Raw genomic sequence first — 16898 nt, forward strand, 5'->3', positions numbered from 1 at the left:
AAAAATATTTATCAACCTTAATGAAGAGATTTTCTGTTTTAGTGTCTTTGGTTGAGAGCTAAATAATGGGCGAGAAATCCTCGTTCTTTTCGGCATACTCTCATGGGATCGGAGGGCCCGTTTTAACGTCTTACCAGCAAGACGGGGGCACCAACAGTGCAGCACTACCTCAGTACTGCACTGGAGTGTCAGCCTGGATTATGTGCTCAAGTCTCTGGAGTGCTGCTTGACTTTGCTGCCGCTGAGCCACGGCTGACATCTACACTCAGTTCATTTGGCTGGAGAGAAATGACGGAGATAAATGGAAAAATTATAATCGAGTAAACCTTCAATTTGTCGTCCAGCAGAAGAGCGGGCATTGTAATCGGCCGCCTATTATAGAAACAGTCCGATTTATGTTGCCATCGATTTCATAAGCATTGAAAATCAGGCCTGTCTTTAATGGAATGGGTCGTGGTCAGTTGTTAATCACTCTGGGTCTGTTTACACCGGGAGTGCTCACAGTCCCGGATCATTCTGTGTCTGTTTAAAATCGCAGAGCTCACAGTCCCGGATCATTCCGTTTTTTTTAACGTAGAGCGATTTCAGCTTTCATCACTGAGGTGTTGAGTTTAACTAAATGTGTCGGGGCTCGTCCGGGATCTCTCGCATTTTAAGCCACAGAAATTCCCGAAGCGAGAATCATACCCCTAGACCAACGAGCCGCCGATGTTATGTTTCAAGTTGCATTGCGATTCCCTGCGCTGGTGCAAACCCAGCTCGCAGAAGTCCTGTTCATTCAGTTAAAATATGTTTATCTTTTCCTCAATCCGTTTCTTTTTGGCGAGCATTTTAATTGAATCTGATCACAATTCTCCCCATAAAAAGAGGTACAGCCGCATCAGTGGCCGCGTGGCCTAATGGATAAGGCGTTCTGACTTCGGTTGCGAGGTATTTCAGTTATCAGACGATTGCAGGTTCGAGTTCTGCCGCGGTCGTTCAATTAACTCAGCGACACTTTTTCTGTTCTGAATCTGGCTTCAAACCGACCATTTTTGACAGTACCTCAACTGAAGCAGCGGAAGGCCTTTTGCTTACATTATGCTGATTGTACATTTTCAACATTGTAGATCTGTGTGCATGGGCAGGATAAGAGGTGAAGTGGACTTTCTTTCAGGGTATTTCTGCTTAAATGCAAAAACCAGGAAATGGAATGGCTGAGAGCAGTGCATGGTTGAGACGAGGTGGCCGATAGGTTGAGGCGATGGACTGTTAATCGAGAATGCGGATCCCATCCTCGTCGTTATTACGTTTGATACTGGTCCCCTTTCCGAGCTTTTAACTGAAAATTGCCTAAAATAAACTTTCAAATGCAATTTTGTCAGAATCGCCCTGGTGCTCCTGGTCTGTGCCCCATGCATTACTCATATCTTGTTAAAATTAAAAGAGACCACTGCAATTCTTCAACATCTTGAATGAATGTGGAGCAGTGATCGTGATTCGGAGATTGTCGAACTCCTCCTTTCTTCTGCTGAGATTGTCACCGAATGAAAGATTAGCGGGACCAGAGGCAAATGTTTAGGGAGCAGAAACATAAATTTCTCCTTTAGGAGGCAATGTAATTTCAAAAATATTTATCAACCTTAATGAAGAGATTTTCTGTTTTAGTGTCTTTGGTTGAGAGCTAAATAATGGGCGAGAAATCCTCGTTCTTTTCGGCATACTCTCATGGGATCGGAGGGCCCGGTTTAACGTCTTACCAGCAAGACGGGGGCACCAACAGTGCAGCACTACCTCAGTACTGCACTGGAGTGTCAGCCTGGATTATGTGCTCAAGTCTCTGGAGTGCTGCTTGACTTTGCTGCCGCTGAGCCACGGCTGACATCTACACTCAGTTCATTTGGCTGGAGAGAAATGACGGAGGTAAATGGAAAAATTATAATGGAGTAAACCTTCAATTTGTCGTCCAGCAGAAGAGCGGGCATTGTAATCGGCCGCCTATTATAGAAACAGTCCGATTTATGTTGCCATCGATTTCATAAGCATTGAAAATCAGGCCTGTCTTTAATGGAATGGGTCGTGGTCAGTTGTTAATCACTCTGGGTCTGTTTACACCGGGAGTGCTCACAGTCCCGGATCATTCTGTGTCTGTTTAAAATGGCAGAGCTCACAGTCCCGGATCATTCCGTTTTTTTTAACGTAGAGCGATTTCAGCTTTCATCACTGAGGTGTTGAGTTTAACTAAATGTGTCGGGGCTCGTCCGGGATTTGAACCGGGACCTCTCGCATTTTAAGCCACAGAAATTCCCGAAGCGAGAATCATACCCCTAGACCAACGAGCCGCCGATGTTATGTTTCAAGTTGCATTGCGATTCCCTGCGCTGGTGCAAACCCAGCTCGCAGAAGTCCTGTTCATTCAGTTAAAATATGTTTATCTTTTCCTCAATCCGTTTCTTTTTGGCGAGCATTTTAATTGAATCTGATCACAATTCTCCCCATAAAAAGAGGTACAGCTGTATTAGTGGCCGCGTGGCCTAATGGATAAGGCGTCTGATCTTCGGTTGTCGAGGTATTTCAGTTATCAGACGATTGCAGGTTCGAGTCCTGCCGCGGTCGTTCAATTAACTCGGCGACACTTTTTCTGTTCTGAATCTGGCTTCAAACCGACCATTTTTGACAGTCCCTCAACTGAAGCAGCGGAAGGCCTTTTGCTTACATTATGCTGATTGTACATTTTCAACATTGTAGATCTGTGTGCATGGGCAGGATAAGAGGTGAAGTGGACTTTCTTTCAGGGTATTTCTGCTTAGATGCAAAAACCAGGAAATGGAATGGCTGAGAGCAGTGCATGGTTGAGACGAGGTGGCCGAGAGGTTGAGGCGATGGACTGTTAATCGACAATGCGGATCCCATCCTCGTCGTTATTACGTTTGATACTGGTCCCCTTTCCGAGCTTTTAACTGAAAATTGCCTAAAATAAACTTTCAAATGCAATTTCGTCAGAATCGCCCTGGTGCTCCTGGTCTGTGCCCCATGCATTACTCATATCTTGTTAAAATTAAAAGAGACCACTGCAATTCTTCAACATCTTGAATGAATGTGGAGCAGTGATCGTGATTCGGAGATTGTCGAACTCCTCCTTTCTTCTGCTGAGATTGTCACCGAATGAAAGATTAGCGGGACCAGAGGCAAATGTTTAGGGAGCAGAAACATAAATTTCTCCTTTAGGAGGCAATGTAATTTCAAAAATATTTATCAACCTTAATGAAGAGATTTTCTGTTTTAGTGTCTTTGGTTGAGAGCTAAATAATGGGCGAGAAATCCTCGTTCTTTTCGGCATACTCTCATGGGATCGGAGGGCCCGGTTTAACGTCTTACCAGCAGGACGGGGGCACCAACAGTGCAGCACTACCTCAGTACTGCACTGGAGTGTCAGCCTGGATTATGTGCTCAAGTCTCTGGAGTGCTGCTTGACTTTGCTGCCGCTGAGCCACGGCTGACACCTACACTCAGTTCATTTGGCTGGAGAGAAATGACGTAGATAAATGGAAAAATTATAATGGAGTAAACCTTTAATTTGTCGTCCAGCAGAAGAGCGGGCACTGTAATCGGCCGCCTATTATAGAAACAGTCCGATTTATGTTGCCATCGATTTCATAAGCATTGAAAATCAGGCCTGTCTTTAATGGAATGGGTCGTGGTCAGTTGTTAATCACTCTGGGTCTGTTTACACCGGGAGTGCTCACAGTCACGGATCATTCTGTGTCTGTTTAAAATGGCAGAGCTCACAGTCCCGGATCATTCCGTTTTTTTTAACGTAGAGCGATTTCAGCTTTCATCACTGAGGTGTTGAGTTTAAACTAAATGTGTCGGGGCTCGGTCCGGGATTTGAACCTGGGATCTCTCGCATTTTAAGCCACAGAAATTCCCGAAGCGAGAATCATACCCCTAGACCAACGAGCCGCCGATGTTATGTTTCAAGTTGCATTGCGATTCCCTGCGCTGGTGCAAACCCAGCTCGCAGAAGTCCTGTTCATTCAGTTAAAATATGTTTATCTTTTCCTCAATCCGTTTCTTTTTGGCGAGCATTTTAATTGAATCTGATCACAATTCTCCCCATAAAAAGAGGTACAGCTGTATTAGTGGCCGCGTGGCCTAATGGATAAGGCGTCTGATCTTCGGTTGTCGAGGTATTTCAGTTATCAGACGATTGCAGGTTCGAGTCCTGCCGCGGTCGTTCAATTAACTCGGCGACACTTTTTCTGTTCTGAATCTGGCTTCAAACCGACCATTTTTGACAGTCCCTCAACTGAAGCAGCGGAAGGCCTTTTGCTTACATTATGCTGATTGTACATTTTCAACATTGTAGATCTGTGTGCATGGGCAGGATAAGAGGTGAAGTGGACTTTCTTTCAGGGTATTTCTGCTTAGATGCAAAAACCAGGAAATGGAATGGCTGAGAGCAGTGCATGGTTGAGACGAGGTGGCCGAGAGGTTGAGGCGATGGACTGTTAATCGACAATGCGGATCCCATCCTCGTCGTTATTACGTTTGATACTGGTCCCCTTTCCGAGCTTTTAACTGAAAATTGCCTAAAATAAACTTTCAAATGCAATTTCGTCAGAATCGCCCTGGTGCTCCTGGTCTGTGCCCCATGCATTACTCATATCTTGTTAAAATTAAAAGAGACCACTGCAATTCTTCAACATCTTGAATGAATGTGGAGCAGTGATCGTGATTCGGAGATTGTCGAACTCCTCCTTTCTTCTGCTGAGATTGTCACCGAATGAAAGATTAGCGGGACCAGAGGCAAATGTTTAGGGAGCAGAAACATAAATTTCTCCTTTAGGAGGCAATGTAATTTCGAAAATATTTATCAACCTTAATGAAGAGATTTTCTGTTTTAGTGTCTTTGGTTGAGAGCTAAATAATGGGCGAGAAATCCTCGTTCTTTTCGGCATACTCTCATGGGATCGGAGGGCCCGGTTTAACGTCTTACCAGCAAGACGGGGGCACCAACAGTGCAGCACTACCTCAGTAATGCACTGGAGTGTCAGCCTGGATTATGTGCTCAAGTCTCTGGAGTGCTGCTTGACTTTGCTGCCGCTGAGCCACGGCTGACACCTACACTCAGTTCATTTGGCTGGAGAGAAATGACGGAGATAAATGGAAAAATTATAATGGAGTAAACCTTCAATTTGTCGTCCAGCAGAAGAGCGGGCATTGTAATCGGCCGCCTATTATAGAAACAGTCCGATTTATGTTGCCATCGATTTCATAAGCATTGAAAATCAGGCCTGTCTTTAATGGAATGGGTCGTGGTCAGTTGTTAATCACTCTGGGTCTGTTTACACCGGGAGTGCTCACAGTCCCGGATCATTCTGTGTCTGTTTAAAATGGCAGAGCTCACAGTCCCGGATCATTCCGTTTTTTTTTAACGTAGAGCGATTTCAGCTTTCATCGCTGAGGTGTTGAGTTTAACTAAATGTGTCGGGGCTCGTCCGGGATTTGAACCCGGGACCTCTCGCATTTTTAAGCCACAGAAATTCCCTAAGCGAGAATCATACCCCTAGACCAACGAGCCGCCGATGTTATGTTGCAAGTTGCATTGCGATTCCCTGCGCTGGTGCAAACCCAGCTCGCAGAAGTCCTGTTCATTCAGTTAAAATATGTTTATCTTTTCCTCAATCCGTTTCTTTTTGGCGAGCATTTTAATTGAATCTGATCACAATTCTCCCCATAAAAAGAGGTACAGCCGCATCAGTGGCCGCGTGGCCTAATGGATAAGGCGTCTGACTTCGGTTGCGAGGTATTTCAGTTATCAGACGATTGCAGGTTCGAGTCCTGCCGCGGTCGTTCAATTAACTCGGCGACACTTTTTCTGTTCTGAATCTGGCTTCAAACCGACCATTTTTGACAGTCCCTCAACTGAAGCAGCGGAAGGCCTTTTGCTTACATTATGCTGATTGTACATTTTCAACATTGTAGATCTGTGTGCATGGGCAGGATAAGAGGTGAAGTGGACTTTCTTTCAGGGTATTTCTGCTTAGATGCAAAAACCAGGAAATGGAATGGCTGAGAGCAGTGCATGGTTGAGACGAGGTGGCCGAGAGGTTGAGGCGATGGACTGTTAATCGAGAATGCGGATCCCATCCTCGTCGTTATTACGTTTGATACTGGTCCACTTTCCGAGCTTTTAATTGAAAATTGCCGAAAATAAACTTTCAAATGCAATTTCGTCAGAATCGCCCTGGTGCTCCTGGTCTGTGCCCCATGCATTACTCATATCTTGTTAAAATTAAAAGAGACCACTGCAATTCTTCAACATCTTGAATGAATGTGGAGCAGTGATCGTGATTCGGAGATTGTCGAACTCCTCCTTTCTTCTGCTGAGATTGTCACCGAATGAAAGATTAGCGGGACCAGAGGCAAATGTTTAGGGAGCAGAAACATAAATTTCTCCTTTAGGAGGCAATGTAATTTCGAAAATATTTATCAACCTTAATGAAGAGATTTTCTGTTTTAGTGTCTTTGGTTGAGAGCTAAATAATGGGCGAGAAATCCTCGTTCTTTTCGGCATACTCTCATGGGATCGGAGGGCCCGGTTTAACGTCTTACCAGCAAGACGGGGGCACCAACAGTGCAGCACTACCTCAGTAATGCACTGGAGTGTCAGCCTGGATTATGTGCTCAAGTCTCTGGAGTGCTGCTTGACTTTGCTGCCGCTGAGCCACGGCTGACACCTACACTCAGTTCATTTGGCTGGAGAGAAATGACGGAGATAAATGGAAAAATTATAATGGAGTAAACCTTCAATTTGTCGTCCAGCAGAAGAGCGGGCATTGTAATCGGCCGCCTATTATAGAAACAGTCCGATTTATGTTGCCATCGATTTCATAAGCATTGAAAATCAGGCCTGTCTTTAATGGAATGGGTCGTGGTCAGTTGTTAATCACTCTGGGTCTGTTTACACCGGGAGTGCTCACAGTCCCGGATCATTCTGTGTCTGTTTAAAATGGCAGAGCTCACAGTCCCGGATCATTCCGTTTTTTTTTAACGTAGAGCGATTTCAGCTTTCATCGCTGAGGTGTTGAGTTTAACTAAATGTGTCGGGGCTCGTCCGGGATTTGAACCCGGGACCTCTCGCATTTTTAAGCCACAGAAATTCCCTAAGCGAGAATCATACCCCTAGACCAACGAGCCGCCGATGTTATGTTGCAAGTTGCATTGCGATTCCCTGCGCTGGTGCAAACCCAGCTCGCAGAAGTCCTGTTCATTCAGTTAAAATATGTTTATCTTTTCCTCAATCCGTTTCTTTTTGGCGAGCATTTTAATTGAATCTGATCACAATTCTCCCCATAAAAAGAGGTACAGCCGCATCAGTGGCCGCGTGGCCTAATGGATAAGGCGTCTGACTTCGGTTGCGAGGTATTTCAGTTATCAGACGATTGCAGGTTCGAGTCCTGCCGCGGTCGTTCAATTAACTCGGCGACACTTTTTCTGTTCTGAATCTGGCTTCAAACCGACCATTTTTGACAGTCCCTCAACTGAAGCAGCGGAAGGCCTTTTGCTTACATTATGCTGATTGTACATTTTCAACATTGTAGATCTGTGTGCATGGGCAGGATAAGAGGTGAAGTGGACTTTCTTTCAGGGTATTTCTGCTTAGATGCAAAAACCAGGAAATGGAATGGCTGAGAGCAGTGCATGGTTGAGACGAGGTGGCCGAGAGGTTGAGGCGATGGACTGTTAATCGAGAATGCGGATCCCATCCTCGTCGTTATTACGTTTGATACTGGTCCACTTTCCGAGCTTTTAATTGAAAATTGCCGAAAATAAACTTTCAAATGCAATTTCGTCAGAATCGCCCTGGTGCTCCTGGTCTGTGCCCCATGCATTACTCATATCTTGTTAAAATTAAAAGAGACCACTGCAATTCTTCAACATCTTGAATGAATGTGGAGCAGTGATCGTGATTCGGAGATTGTCGAACTCCTCCTTTCTTCTGCTGAGATTGTCACCGAATGAAAGATTAGCGGGACCAGAGGCAAATGTTTAGGGAGCAGAAACATAAATTTCTCCTTTAGGAGGCAATGTAATTTCAAAAATATTTATCAACCTTAATGAAGAGATTTTCTGTTTTAGTGTCTTTGGTTGAGAGCTAAATAAAGGGCGAGAAATCCTCGTTCTTTTCGGCATACTCTCATGGGATCGGAGGGCCCGGTTTAACGTCTTACCAGCAAGACGGGGGCACCAACAGTGCAGCACTACCTCAGTACTGCACTGGAGTGTCAGCCTGGATTATGTGCTCAAGTCTCTGGAGTGCTGCTTGACTTTGCTGCCGCTGAGCCACGGCTGACACCTACACTCAGTTCATTTGGCTGGAGAGAAATGACGGAGATAAATGGAAAAATTATAATGGAGTAAACCTTCAATTTGTCGTCCAGCAGAAGAGCGGGCATTGTAATCGGCCGCCTATTATAGAAACAGTCCGATTTATGTTGCCATCGATTTCATAAGCATTGAAAATCAGGCCTGTCTTTAATGGAATGGGTCGTGGTCAGTTGTTAATCACTCTGGGTCTGTTTACACCGGGAGTGCTCACAGTCCCGGATCATTCTGTGTCTGTTTAAAATGGCAGAGCTCACAGTCCCGGATCATTCCGTTTTTTTTTAACGTAGAGCGATTTCAGCTTTCATCACTGAGGTGTTGAGTTTAACTAAATGTGTCGGGGCTCGTCCAGGATTTGAACCCGGGACCTCTCGCATTTTAAGCCACAGAAATTCCCTAAGCGAGAATCATACCCCTAGATCAACGAGCCGCCGATGTTATGCTTCAAGTTGCATTGCGATTCCCTGCGCTGGTGCAAACCCAGCTCGCAGAAGTCCTGTTCATTCAGTTAAAATATGTTTATCTTTTCCTCAATCCGTTTCTTTTTGGCGAGCATTTTAATTGAATCTGCTCACAATTCTCCCCATAAAAAGAGGTACAGCCGCATCAGTGGCCGCGTGGCCTAATGGATAAGGCGTCTGACTTCGGTTGCGAGGTATTTCAGTTATCAGACGATTGCAGGTTCGAGTCCTGCCGCGGTCGTTCAATTAACTCGGCGACACTTTTTCTGTTCTGAATCTGGCTTCAAACCGACCATTTTTGACAGTCCCTCAACTGAAGCAGCGGAAGGCCTTTTGCTTACATTAAGCTGATTGTACATTTTCAACATTGTAGATCTGTGTGCATGGGCAGGATAAGAGGTGAAGTGGACTTTCTTTCAGGGTATTTCTGCTTAGATGCAAAAACCAGGAAATGGAATGACTGAGAGCAGTGCATGGTTGAGACGAGGTGGCCGAGAGCTTGAGGCGATGGACTGTTAATCGAGAATGCGGATCCCATCCTCGTCGTTATTACGTTTGATACTGGTCCCCTTTCCGTGCTTTTAACTGAAAATTGCCTAAAATAAACTTTCAAATGCAATTTCGTCAGAATCGCCATGGTGCTCCTGGTCTGTGCCCCATGCATTACTCATATCTTGTTAAAATTAAAAGAGACCACTGCAATTCTTCAACATCTTGAATGAATGTGGAGCAGTGATCATGATTCGGAGATTGTCGAACTCCTCCTTTCTTCTGCTGAGATTGTCACCGAATGAAAGATTAGCGGGACCAGAGGCAAATGTTTAGGGAGCAGAAACATAAATTTCTCCTTTAGGAGGCAATGTAATTTCAAAAATATTTATCAACCTTAATGAAGAGATTTTCTGTTTTAGTGTCTTTGGTTGAGAGCTAAATAATGGGCGAGAAATCCTCGTTCTTTTCGGCATACTCTCATGGGATCGGAGGGCCCGGTTTAACGTCTTACCAGCAAGACGGGGGCACCAACAGTGCAGCACTACCTCAGTACTGCACTGGAGTGTCAGCCTGGATTATGTGCTCAAGTCTCTGGAGTGCTGCTTGACTTTGCTGCCGCTGAGCCACTGCTGACACCTACACTCAGTTCATTTGGCTGGAGAGAAATGACGGAGATAAATGGAAAAATTATAATGGAGTAAACCTTCAATTTGTCGTCCAGCAGAAGAGCGGGCATTGTAATCGGCCGCCTATTATAGAAACAGTCCGATTTATGTTGCCATCGATTTCATAAGCATTGAAAATCAGGCCTGTCTTTAATGGAATGGGTCGTGGTCAGTTGTTAATCACTCTGGGTCTGTTTACACCGGGTGTGCTCACAGTCCCGGATCATTCTGTGTCTGTTTAAAATGGCAGAGCTCACAGTCCCGGATCATTCCGTTTTTTTTAACGTAGAGCGATTTCAGCTTTCATCACTGAGGTGTTGAGTTTAACTAAATGTGTCGGGGCTCGTCCGGGATTTGAACCCGGGACCTCTCGCATTTTAAGCCACAGAAATTCCCTAAGCGAGAATCATACCCCTAGATCAACGAGCCGCCGATGTTATGCTTCAAGTTGCATTGCGATTCCCTGCGCTGGTGCAAACCCAGCTCGCAGAAGTCCTGTTCATTCAGTTAAAATATGTTTATCTTTTCCTCAATCCGTTTCTTTTTGGCGAGCATTTTAATTGAATCTGCTCACAATTCTCCCCATAAAAAGAGGTATAGCCGCATCAGTGGCCGCGTGGCCTAATGGATAAGGCGTCTGACTTCGGTTGCGAGGTATTTCAGTTATCAGACGATTGCAGGTTCGAGTCCTGCCGCGGTCGTTCAATTAACTCGGCGACACTTTTTCTGTTCTGAATCTGGCTTCAAACCGACCATTTTTGACAGTCCCTCAACTGAAGCAGCGGAAGGCCTTTTGCTTACATTAAGCTGATTGTACATTTTCAACATTGTAGATCTGTGTGCATGGGCAGGATAAGAGGTGAAGTGGACTTTCTTTCAGGGTATTTCTGCTTAGATGCAAAAACCAGGAAATGGAATGACTGAGAGCAGTGCATGGTTGAGACGAGGTGGCCGAGAGGTTGAGGCGATGGACTGTTAATCGAGAATGCGGATCCCATCCTCGTCGTTATTACGTTTGATACTGGTCCCCTTTCCGTGCTTTTAACTGAAAATTGCCTAAAATAAACTTTCAAATGCAATTTCGTCAGAATCGCCCTGGTGCTCCTGGTCTGTGCCCCATGCATTACTCATATCTTGTTAAAATTAAAAGAGACCACTGCAATTCTTCAACATCTTGAATCAATGTGGAGCAGTGATCATGATTCGGAGATTGTCGAACTCCTCCTTTCTTCTGCTGAGATTGTCACCGAATGAAAGATTAGCGGGACCAGAGGCAAATGTTTAGGGAGCAGAAACATAAATTTCTCCTTTAGGAGGCAATGTAATTTCAAAAATATTTATCAACCTTAATGAAGAGATTTTCTGTTTTAGTGTCTTTGGTTGAGAGCTAAATAATGGGCGAGAAATCCTCGTTCTTTTCGGCATACTCTCATGGGATCGGAGGGCCCGGTTTAACGTCTTACCAGCAAGACGGGGGCACCAACAGTGCAGCACTACCTCAGTACTGCACTGGAGTGTCAGCCTGGATTATGTGCTCAAGTCTCTGGAGTGCTGCTTGACTTTGCTGCCGCTGAGCCACTGCTGACACCTACACTCAGTTCATTTGGCTGGAGAGAAATGACGGAGATAAATGGAAAAATTATAATGGAGTAAACCTTCAATTTGTCGTCCAGCAGAAGAGCGGGCATTGTAATCGGCCGCCTATTATAGAAACAGTCCGATTTATGTTGCCATCGATTTCATAAGCATTGAAAATCAGGCCTGTCTTTAATGGAATGGGTCGTGGTCAGTTGTTAATCACTCTGGGTCTGTTTACACCGGGTGTGCTCACAGTCCCGGATCATTCTGTGTCTGTTTAAAATGGCAGAGCTCACAGTCCCGGATCATTCCGTTTTTTTTAACGTAGAGCGATTTCAGCTTTCATCACTGAGGTGTTGAGTTTAACTAAATGTGTCGGGGCTCGTCCGGGATTTGAACCCCGGACCTCTCGCATTTTAAGCCACAGAAATTCCCTAAGCGAGAATCATACCACTAGATCAACGAGCCGCCGATGTTATGCTTCAAGTTGCATTGCGATTCCCTGCGCTGGTGCAAACCCAGCTCGCAGAAGTCCTGTTCATTCAGTTAAAATATGTTTATCTTTTCCTCAATCCGTTTCTTTTTGGCGAGCATTTTAATTGAATCTGCTCACAATTCTCCCCATAAAAAGAGGTACAGCCGCATCAGTGGCCGCGTGGCCTAATGGATAAGGCGTCTGACTTCGGTTGCGAGGTATTTCAGTTATCAGACGATTGCAGGTTCGAGTCCTGCCGCGGTCGTTCAATTAACTCGGCGACATTTTTTCTGTTCTGAATCTGGCTTCAAACCGACCATTTTTGACAGTCCCTCAACTGAAGCAGCGGAAGGCCTTTTGCTTACATTAAGCTGATTGTACATTTTCAACATTGTAGATCTGTGTGCATGGGCAGGATAAGAGGTGAAGTGGACTTTCTTTCAGGGTATTTCTGCATGGATGCAAAAACCAGGAAGTGGAATGACTGGGAGCAGTGCATGGTTGAGACGAGGTGGCCGAGAGGTTGAGGCGATGGACTGTTAATCGAGAATGCGGATCCCATCCTCGTCGTTATTACGTTTGATACTGGTCCCCTTTCCGAGCTTTTAACTGAAAATTGCCTAAAATAAACTTTCAAATGCAATTTCGTCAGAATCGCCCTGGTGCTCCTGGTCTGTGCCCCATGCATTACTCATATCTTGTTAAAATTAAAAGAGACCACTGCAATTCTTCAACATCTTGAATGAATGTGGAGCAGTGATCATGATTCGGAGATTGTCGAACTCCTCCTTTCTTCTGCTGAGATTGTCACCGAATGAAAGATTAGCGGGACCAGAGGCAAATGTTTAGGGAGCAGAAACATAAATTTCTCCTTTAGGAGGGAATGTAATTTCAAAAATATTTATCAACCTTAATGAAGAGATTTTCTGTTTTAGTGTCTTTGGTTGAGAGCTAAATAATGGGCGAGAAATCCTCGTTCTTTTCGGCATACTCTCATGGGATCGGAGGGCCCGGTTTAACGTCTTACCAGCAAGACGGGGGCACCAACAGTGCAGCACTACCTCAGTACTGCACTGGAGTGTCAGCCTGGATTATGTGCTCAATCTCTGGAGTGCTGCTTGACTTTGCTGCCGCTGAGCCACGGCTGACACCTACACTCAGTTCATTTGGCTGGAGAGAAATGACGGAGATAAATGGAAAAATTATAATGGAGTAAACCTTCAATTTGTCGTCCAGCAGAAGAGCGGGCATTGTAATCGGCCGCCTATTATAGAAACAGTCCGATTTATGTTGCCATCGATTTCATAAGCATTGAAAATCAGGCCTGTCTTTAATGGAATGGGTCGTGGTCAGTTGTTAATCACTCTGGGTCTGTTTACACCGGGAGTGCTCACAGTCCCGGATCATTCTGTGTCTGTTTAAAATGGCAGAGCTCACAGTCCCGGATCATTCCGTTTTTTTTAACGTAGAGCGATTTCAGCTTTCATCACTGAGGTGTTGAGTTTAACTAAATGTGTCGGGGCTACGTCCGGGATTTGAACCCGGGACCTCTCGCATTTTAAGCCACAGAAATTCCCTAAGCGAGAATCATACCCCTAGATCAACGAGCCGCCGATGTTATGCTTCAAGTTGCATTGCGATTCCCTGCGCTGGTGCAAACCCAGCTCGCAGAAGTCCTGTTCATTCAGTTAAAATATGTTTATCTTTTCCTCAATCCGTTTCTTTTTGGCGAGCATTTTATTTGAATCTAATCACAATTCTCCCCATAAAAAGAGGTACAGCCGCATCAGTGGCCGCGTGGCCTAATGGATAAGGCGTCTGACTTCGGTTGCGAGGTATTTCAGTTATCAGACGATTGCAGGTTCGAGTCCTGCCGCGGTCGTTCAATTAACTCGGCGACACTTTTTCTGTTCTGAATCTGGCTTCAAACCGACCATTTTTGACAGTCCCTCAACTGAAGCAGCGGAAGGCCTTTTGCTTACATTAAGCTGATTGTACATTTTCAACATTGTAGATCTGTGTGCATGGGCAGGATAAGAGGTGAAGTGGACTTTCTTTCAGGATATTTCTGCTTAGATGCAAAAACCAGGAAATGGAATGGCTGAGAGCAGTGCATGGTTGAGACGAGGTGGCCGAGAGGTTGAGGCGATGGACTGTTAATCGAGAATGCGGATCCCATCCTCGTCGTTATTACGTTTGATACTGGTCCCCTTTCCGAGCTTTTAACTGAAAATTGCCTAAAATAAACTTTCAAATGCAATTTCGTCAGAATCGCCCTGGTGCTCCTGGTCTGTGCCCCATGCATTACTCATATCTTGTTAAAATTAAAAGAGACCACTGCAATTCTTCAACATCTTGAATGAATGTGGAGCAGTGATCATGATTCGGAGATTGTCGAACTCCTCCTTTCTTCTGCTGAGATTGTCACCGAATGAAAGATTAGCGGGACCAGAGGCAAATGTTTAGGGAGCAGAAACATAAATTTCTCCTTTAGGAGGGAATGTAATTTCAAAAATATTTATCAACCTTAATGAAGAGATTTTCTGTTTTAGTGTCTTTGGTTGAGAGCTAAATAATGGGCGAGAAATCCTCGTTCTTTTCGGCATACTCTCATGGGATCGGAGGGCCCGGTTTAACGTCTTACCAGCAAGACGGGGGCACCAACAGTGCAGCACTACCTCAGTACTGCACTGGAGTGTCAGCCTGGATTATGTGCTCAATCTCTGGAGTGCTGCTTGACTTTGCTGCCGCTGAGCCACGGCTGACACCTACACTCAGTTCATTTGGCTGGAGAGAAATGACGGAGATAAATGGAAAAATTATAATGGAGTAAACCTTCAATTTGTCGTCCAGCAGAAGAGCGGGCATTGTAATCGGCCGCCTATTATAGAAACAGTCCGATTTATGTTGCCATCGATTTCATAAGCATTGAAAATCAGGCCTGTCTTTAATGGAATGGGTCGTGGTCAGTTGTTAATCACTCTGGGTCTGTTTACACCGGGAGTGCTCACAGTCCCGGATCATTCTGTGTCTGTTTAAAATGGCAGAGCTCACAGTCCCGGATCATTCCGTTTTTTTTAACGTAGAGCGATTTCAGCTTTCATCACTGAGGTGTTGAGTTTAACTAAATGTGTCGGGGCTACGTCCGGGATTTGAACCCGGGACCTCTCGCATTTTAAGCCACAGAAATTCCCTAAGCGAGAATCATACCCCTAGATCAACGAGCCGCCGATGTTATGCTTCAAGTTGCATTGCGATTCCCTGCGCTGGTGCAAACCCAGCTCGCAGAAGTCCTGTTCATTCAGTTAAAATATGTTTATCTTTTCCTCAATCCGTTTCTTTTTGGCGAGCATTTTATTTGAATCTAATCACAATTCTCCCCATAAAAAGAGGTACAGCCGCATCAGTGGCCGCGTGGCCTAATGGATAAGGCGTCTGACTTCGGTTGCGAGGTATTTCAGTTATCAGACGATTGCAGGTTCGAGTCCTGCCGCGGTCGTTCAATTAACTCGGCGACACTTTTTCTGTTCTGAATCTGGCTTCAAACCGACCATTTTTGACAGTCCCTCAACTGAAGCAGCGGAAGGCCTTTTGCTTACATTAAGCTGATTGTACATTTTCAACATTGTAGATCTGTGTGCATGGGCAGGATAAGAGGTGAAGTGGACTTTCTTTCAGGATATTTCTGCTTAGATGCAAAAACCAGGAAATGGAATGGCTGAGAGCAGTGCATGGTTGAGACGAGGTGGCCGAGAGGTTGAGGCGATGGACTGTTAATCGAGAATGCGGATCCCATCCTCGTCGTTATTACGTTTGATACTGGTCCCCTTTCCGAGCTTTTAACTGAAAATTGCCTAAAATAAACTTTCAAATGCAATTTCGTCAGAATCGCCCTGGTGCTCCTGGTCTGTGCCCCATGCATTACTCATATCTTGTTAAAATTAAAAGAGACCACTGCAATTCTTCAACATCTTGAATGAATGTGGAGCAGTGATCATGATTCGGAGATTGTCGAACTCCTCCTTTCTTCTGCTGAGATTGTCACCGAATGAAAGATTAGCGGGACCAGAGGCAAATGTTTAGGGAGCAGAAACATAAATTTCTCCTTTAGGAGGGAATGTAATTTCAAAAATATTTATCAACCTTAATGAAGAGATTTTCTGTTTTAGTGTCTTTGGTTGAGAGCTAAATAATGGGCGAGAAATCCTCGTTCTTTTCGGCATACTCTCATGGGATCGGAGGGCCCGGTTTAACGTCTTACCAGCAAGACGGGGGCACCAACAGTGCAGCACTACCTCAGTACTGCACTGGAGTGTCAGCCTGGATTATGTGCTCAATCTCTGGAGTGCTGCTTGACTTTGCTGCCGCTGAGCCACGGCTGACACCTACACTCAGTTCATTTGGCTGGAGAGAAATGACGGAGATAAATGGAAAAATTATAATGGAGTAAACCTTCAATTTGTCGTCCAGCAGAAGAGCGGGCATTGTAATCGGCCGCCTATTATAGAAACAGTCCGATTTATGTTGCCATCGATTTCATAAGCATTGAAAATCAGGCCTGTCTTTAATGGAATGGGTCGTGGTCAGTTGTTAATCACTCTGGGTCTGTTTACACCGGGAGTGCTCACAGTCCCGGATCATTCTGTGTCTGTTTAAAATGGCAGAGCTCACAGTCCCGGATCATTCCGTTTTTTTTAACGTAGAGCGATTTCAGCTTTCATCACTGAGGTGTTGAGTTTAACTAAATGTGTCGGGGCTACGTCCGGGATTTGAACCCGGGACCTCTCGCATTTTAAGCCACAGAAATTCCCTAAGCGAGAATCATACCCCTAGATCAACGAGCCGCCGATGTTATGC

The 16898-nt window shown here is 45.0% G+C and overlaps 11 non-coding genes across 11 annotated transcripts; 7 read left to right on the forward strand and 4 right to left on the reverse strand.

Annotated features, from left to right (window-relative positions):
• Positions 1-5472: 5472 nt before the first annotated feature.
• trnap-agg (transfer RNA proline (anticodon AGG)) lies at positions 5473-5563 on the reverse strand. The gene is given in 2 exon segments: positions 5473-5508; positions 5528-5563. It is a non-coding gene; the product is annotated as a tRNA-Pro (tRNA).
• Positions 5564-5744: 181 nt separating this feature from the next.
• trnar-ucg (transfer RNA arginine (anticodon UCG)) lies at positions 5745-5835 on the forward strand. Its single transcript is given in 2 exon segments — positions 5745-5781; positions 5800-5835. It is a non-coding gene; the product is annotated as a tRNA-Arg (tRNA).
• Positions 5836-7091: 1256 nt separating this feature from the next.
• On the reverse strand, positions 7092-7182 carry trnap-agg (transfer RNA proline (anticodon AGG)). Its single transcript is given in 2 exon segments — positions 7092-7127; positions 7147-7182. It is a non-coding gene; the product is annotated as a tRNA-Pro (tRNA).
• A 181-nt stretch (positions 7183-7363) lies between these two features.
• On the forward strand, positions 7364-7454 carry trnar-ucg (transfer RNA arginine (anticodon UCG)). Its single transcript is given in 2 exon segments — positions 7364-7400; positions 7419-7454. It is a non-coding gene; the product is annotated as a tRNA-Arg (tRNA).
• A 1527-nt stretch (positions 7455-8981) lies between these two features.
• Positions 8982-9072, forward strand: trnar-ucg (transfer RNA arginine (anticodon UCG)). Its single transcript is given in 2 exon segments — positions 8982-9018; positions 9037-9072. It is a non-coding gene; the product is annotated as a tRNA-Arg (tRNA).
• Positions 9073-10327: 1255 nt separating this feature from the next.
• On the reverse strand, positions 10328-10417 carry trnap-agg (transfer RNA proline (anticodon AGG)). The gene is given in 2 exon segments: positions 10328-10363; positions 10382-10417. It is a non-coding gene; the product is annotated as a tRNA-Pro (tRNA).
• A 181-nt stretch (positions 10418-10598) lies between these two features.
• trnar-ucg (transfer RNA arginine (anticodon UCG)) lies at positions 10599-10689 on the forward strand. Its single transcript is given in 2 exon segments — positions 10599-10635; positions 10654-10689. It is a non-coding gene; the product is annotated as a tRNA-Arg (tRNA).
• A 1255-nt stretch (positions 10690-11944) lies between these two features.
• trnap-agg (transfer RNA proline (anticodon AGG)) lies at positions 11945-12034 on the reverse strand. Its single transcript is given in 2 exon segments — positions 11945-11980; positions 11999-12034. It is a non-coding gene; the product is annotated as a tRNA-Pro (tRNA).
• A 181-nt stretch (positions 12035-12215) lies between these two features.
• trnar-ucg (transfer RNA arginine (anticodon UCG)) lies at positions 12216-12306 on the forward strand. The gene is given in 2 exon segments: positions 12216-12252; positions 12271-12306. It is a non-coding gene; the product is annotated as a tRNA-Arg (tRNA).
• Positions 12307-13832: 1526 nt separating this feature from the next.
• On the forward strand, positions 13833-13923 carry trnar-ucg (transfer RNA arginine (anticodon UCG)). The gene is given in 2 exon segments: positions 13833-13869; positions 13888-13923. It is a non-coding gene; the product is annotated as a tRNA-Arg (tRNA).
• Positions 13924-15449: 1526 nt separating this feature from the next.
• trnar-ucg (transfer RNA arginine (anticodon UCG)) lies at positions 15450-15540 on the forward strand. The gene is given in 2 exon segments: positions 15450-15486; positions 15505-15540. It is a non-coding gene; the product is annotated as a tRNA-Arg (tRNA).
• Positions 15541-16898: the final 1358 nt, after the last annotated feature.

The sequence above is a fragment of the Somniosus microcephalus genome, unplaced genomic scaffold, assembly GCF_052327205.1.
Source record: "Somniosus microcephalus isolate GS21.2 unplaced genomic scaffold, FLI_Smic_1.0 unresolved_chr1, whole genome shotgun sequence".
NCBI lineage: Eukaryota > Metazoa > Chordata > Chondrichthyes > Squaliformes > Somniosidae > Somniosus > Somniosus microcephalus.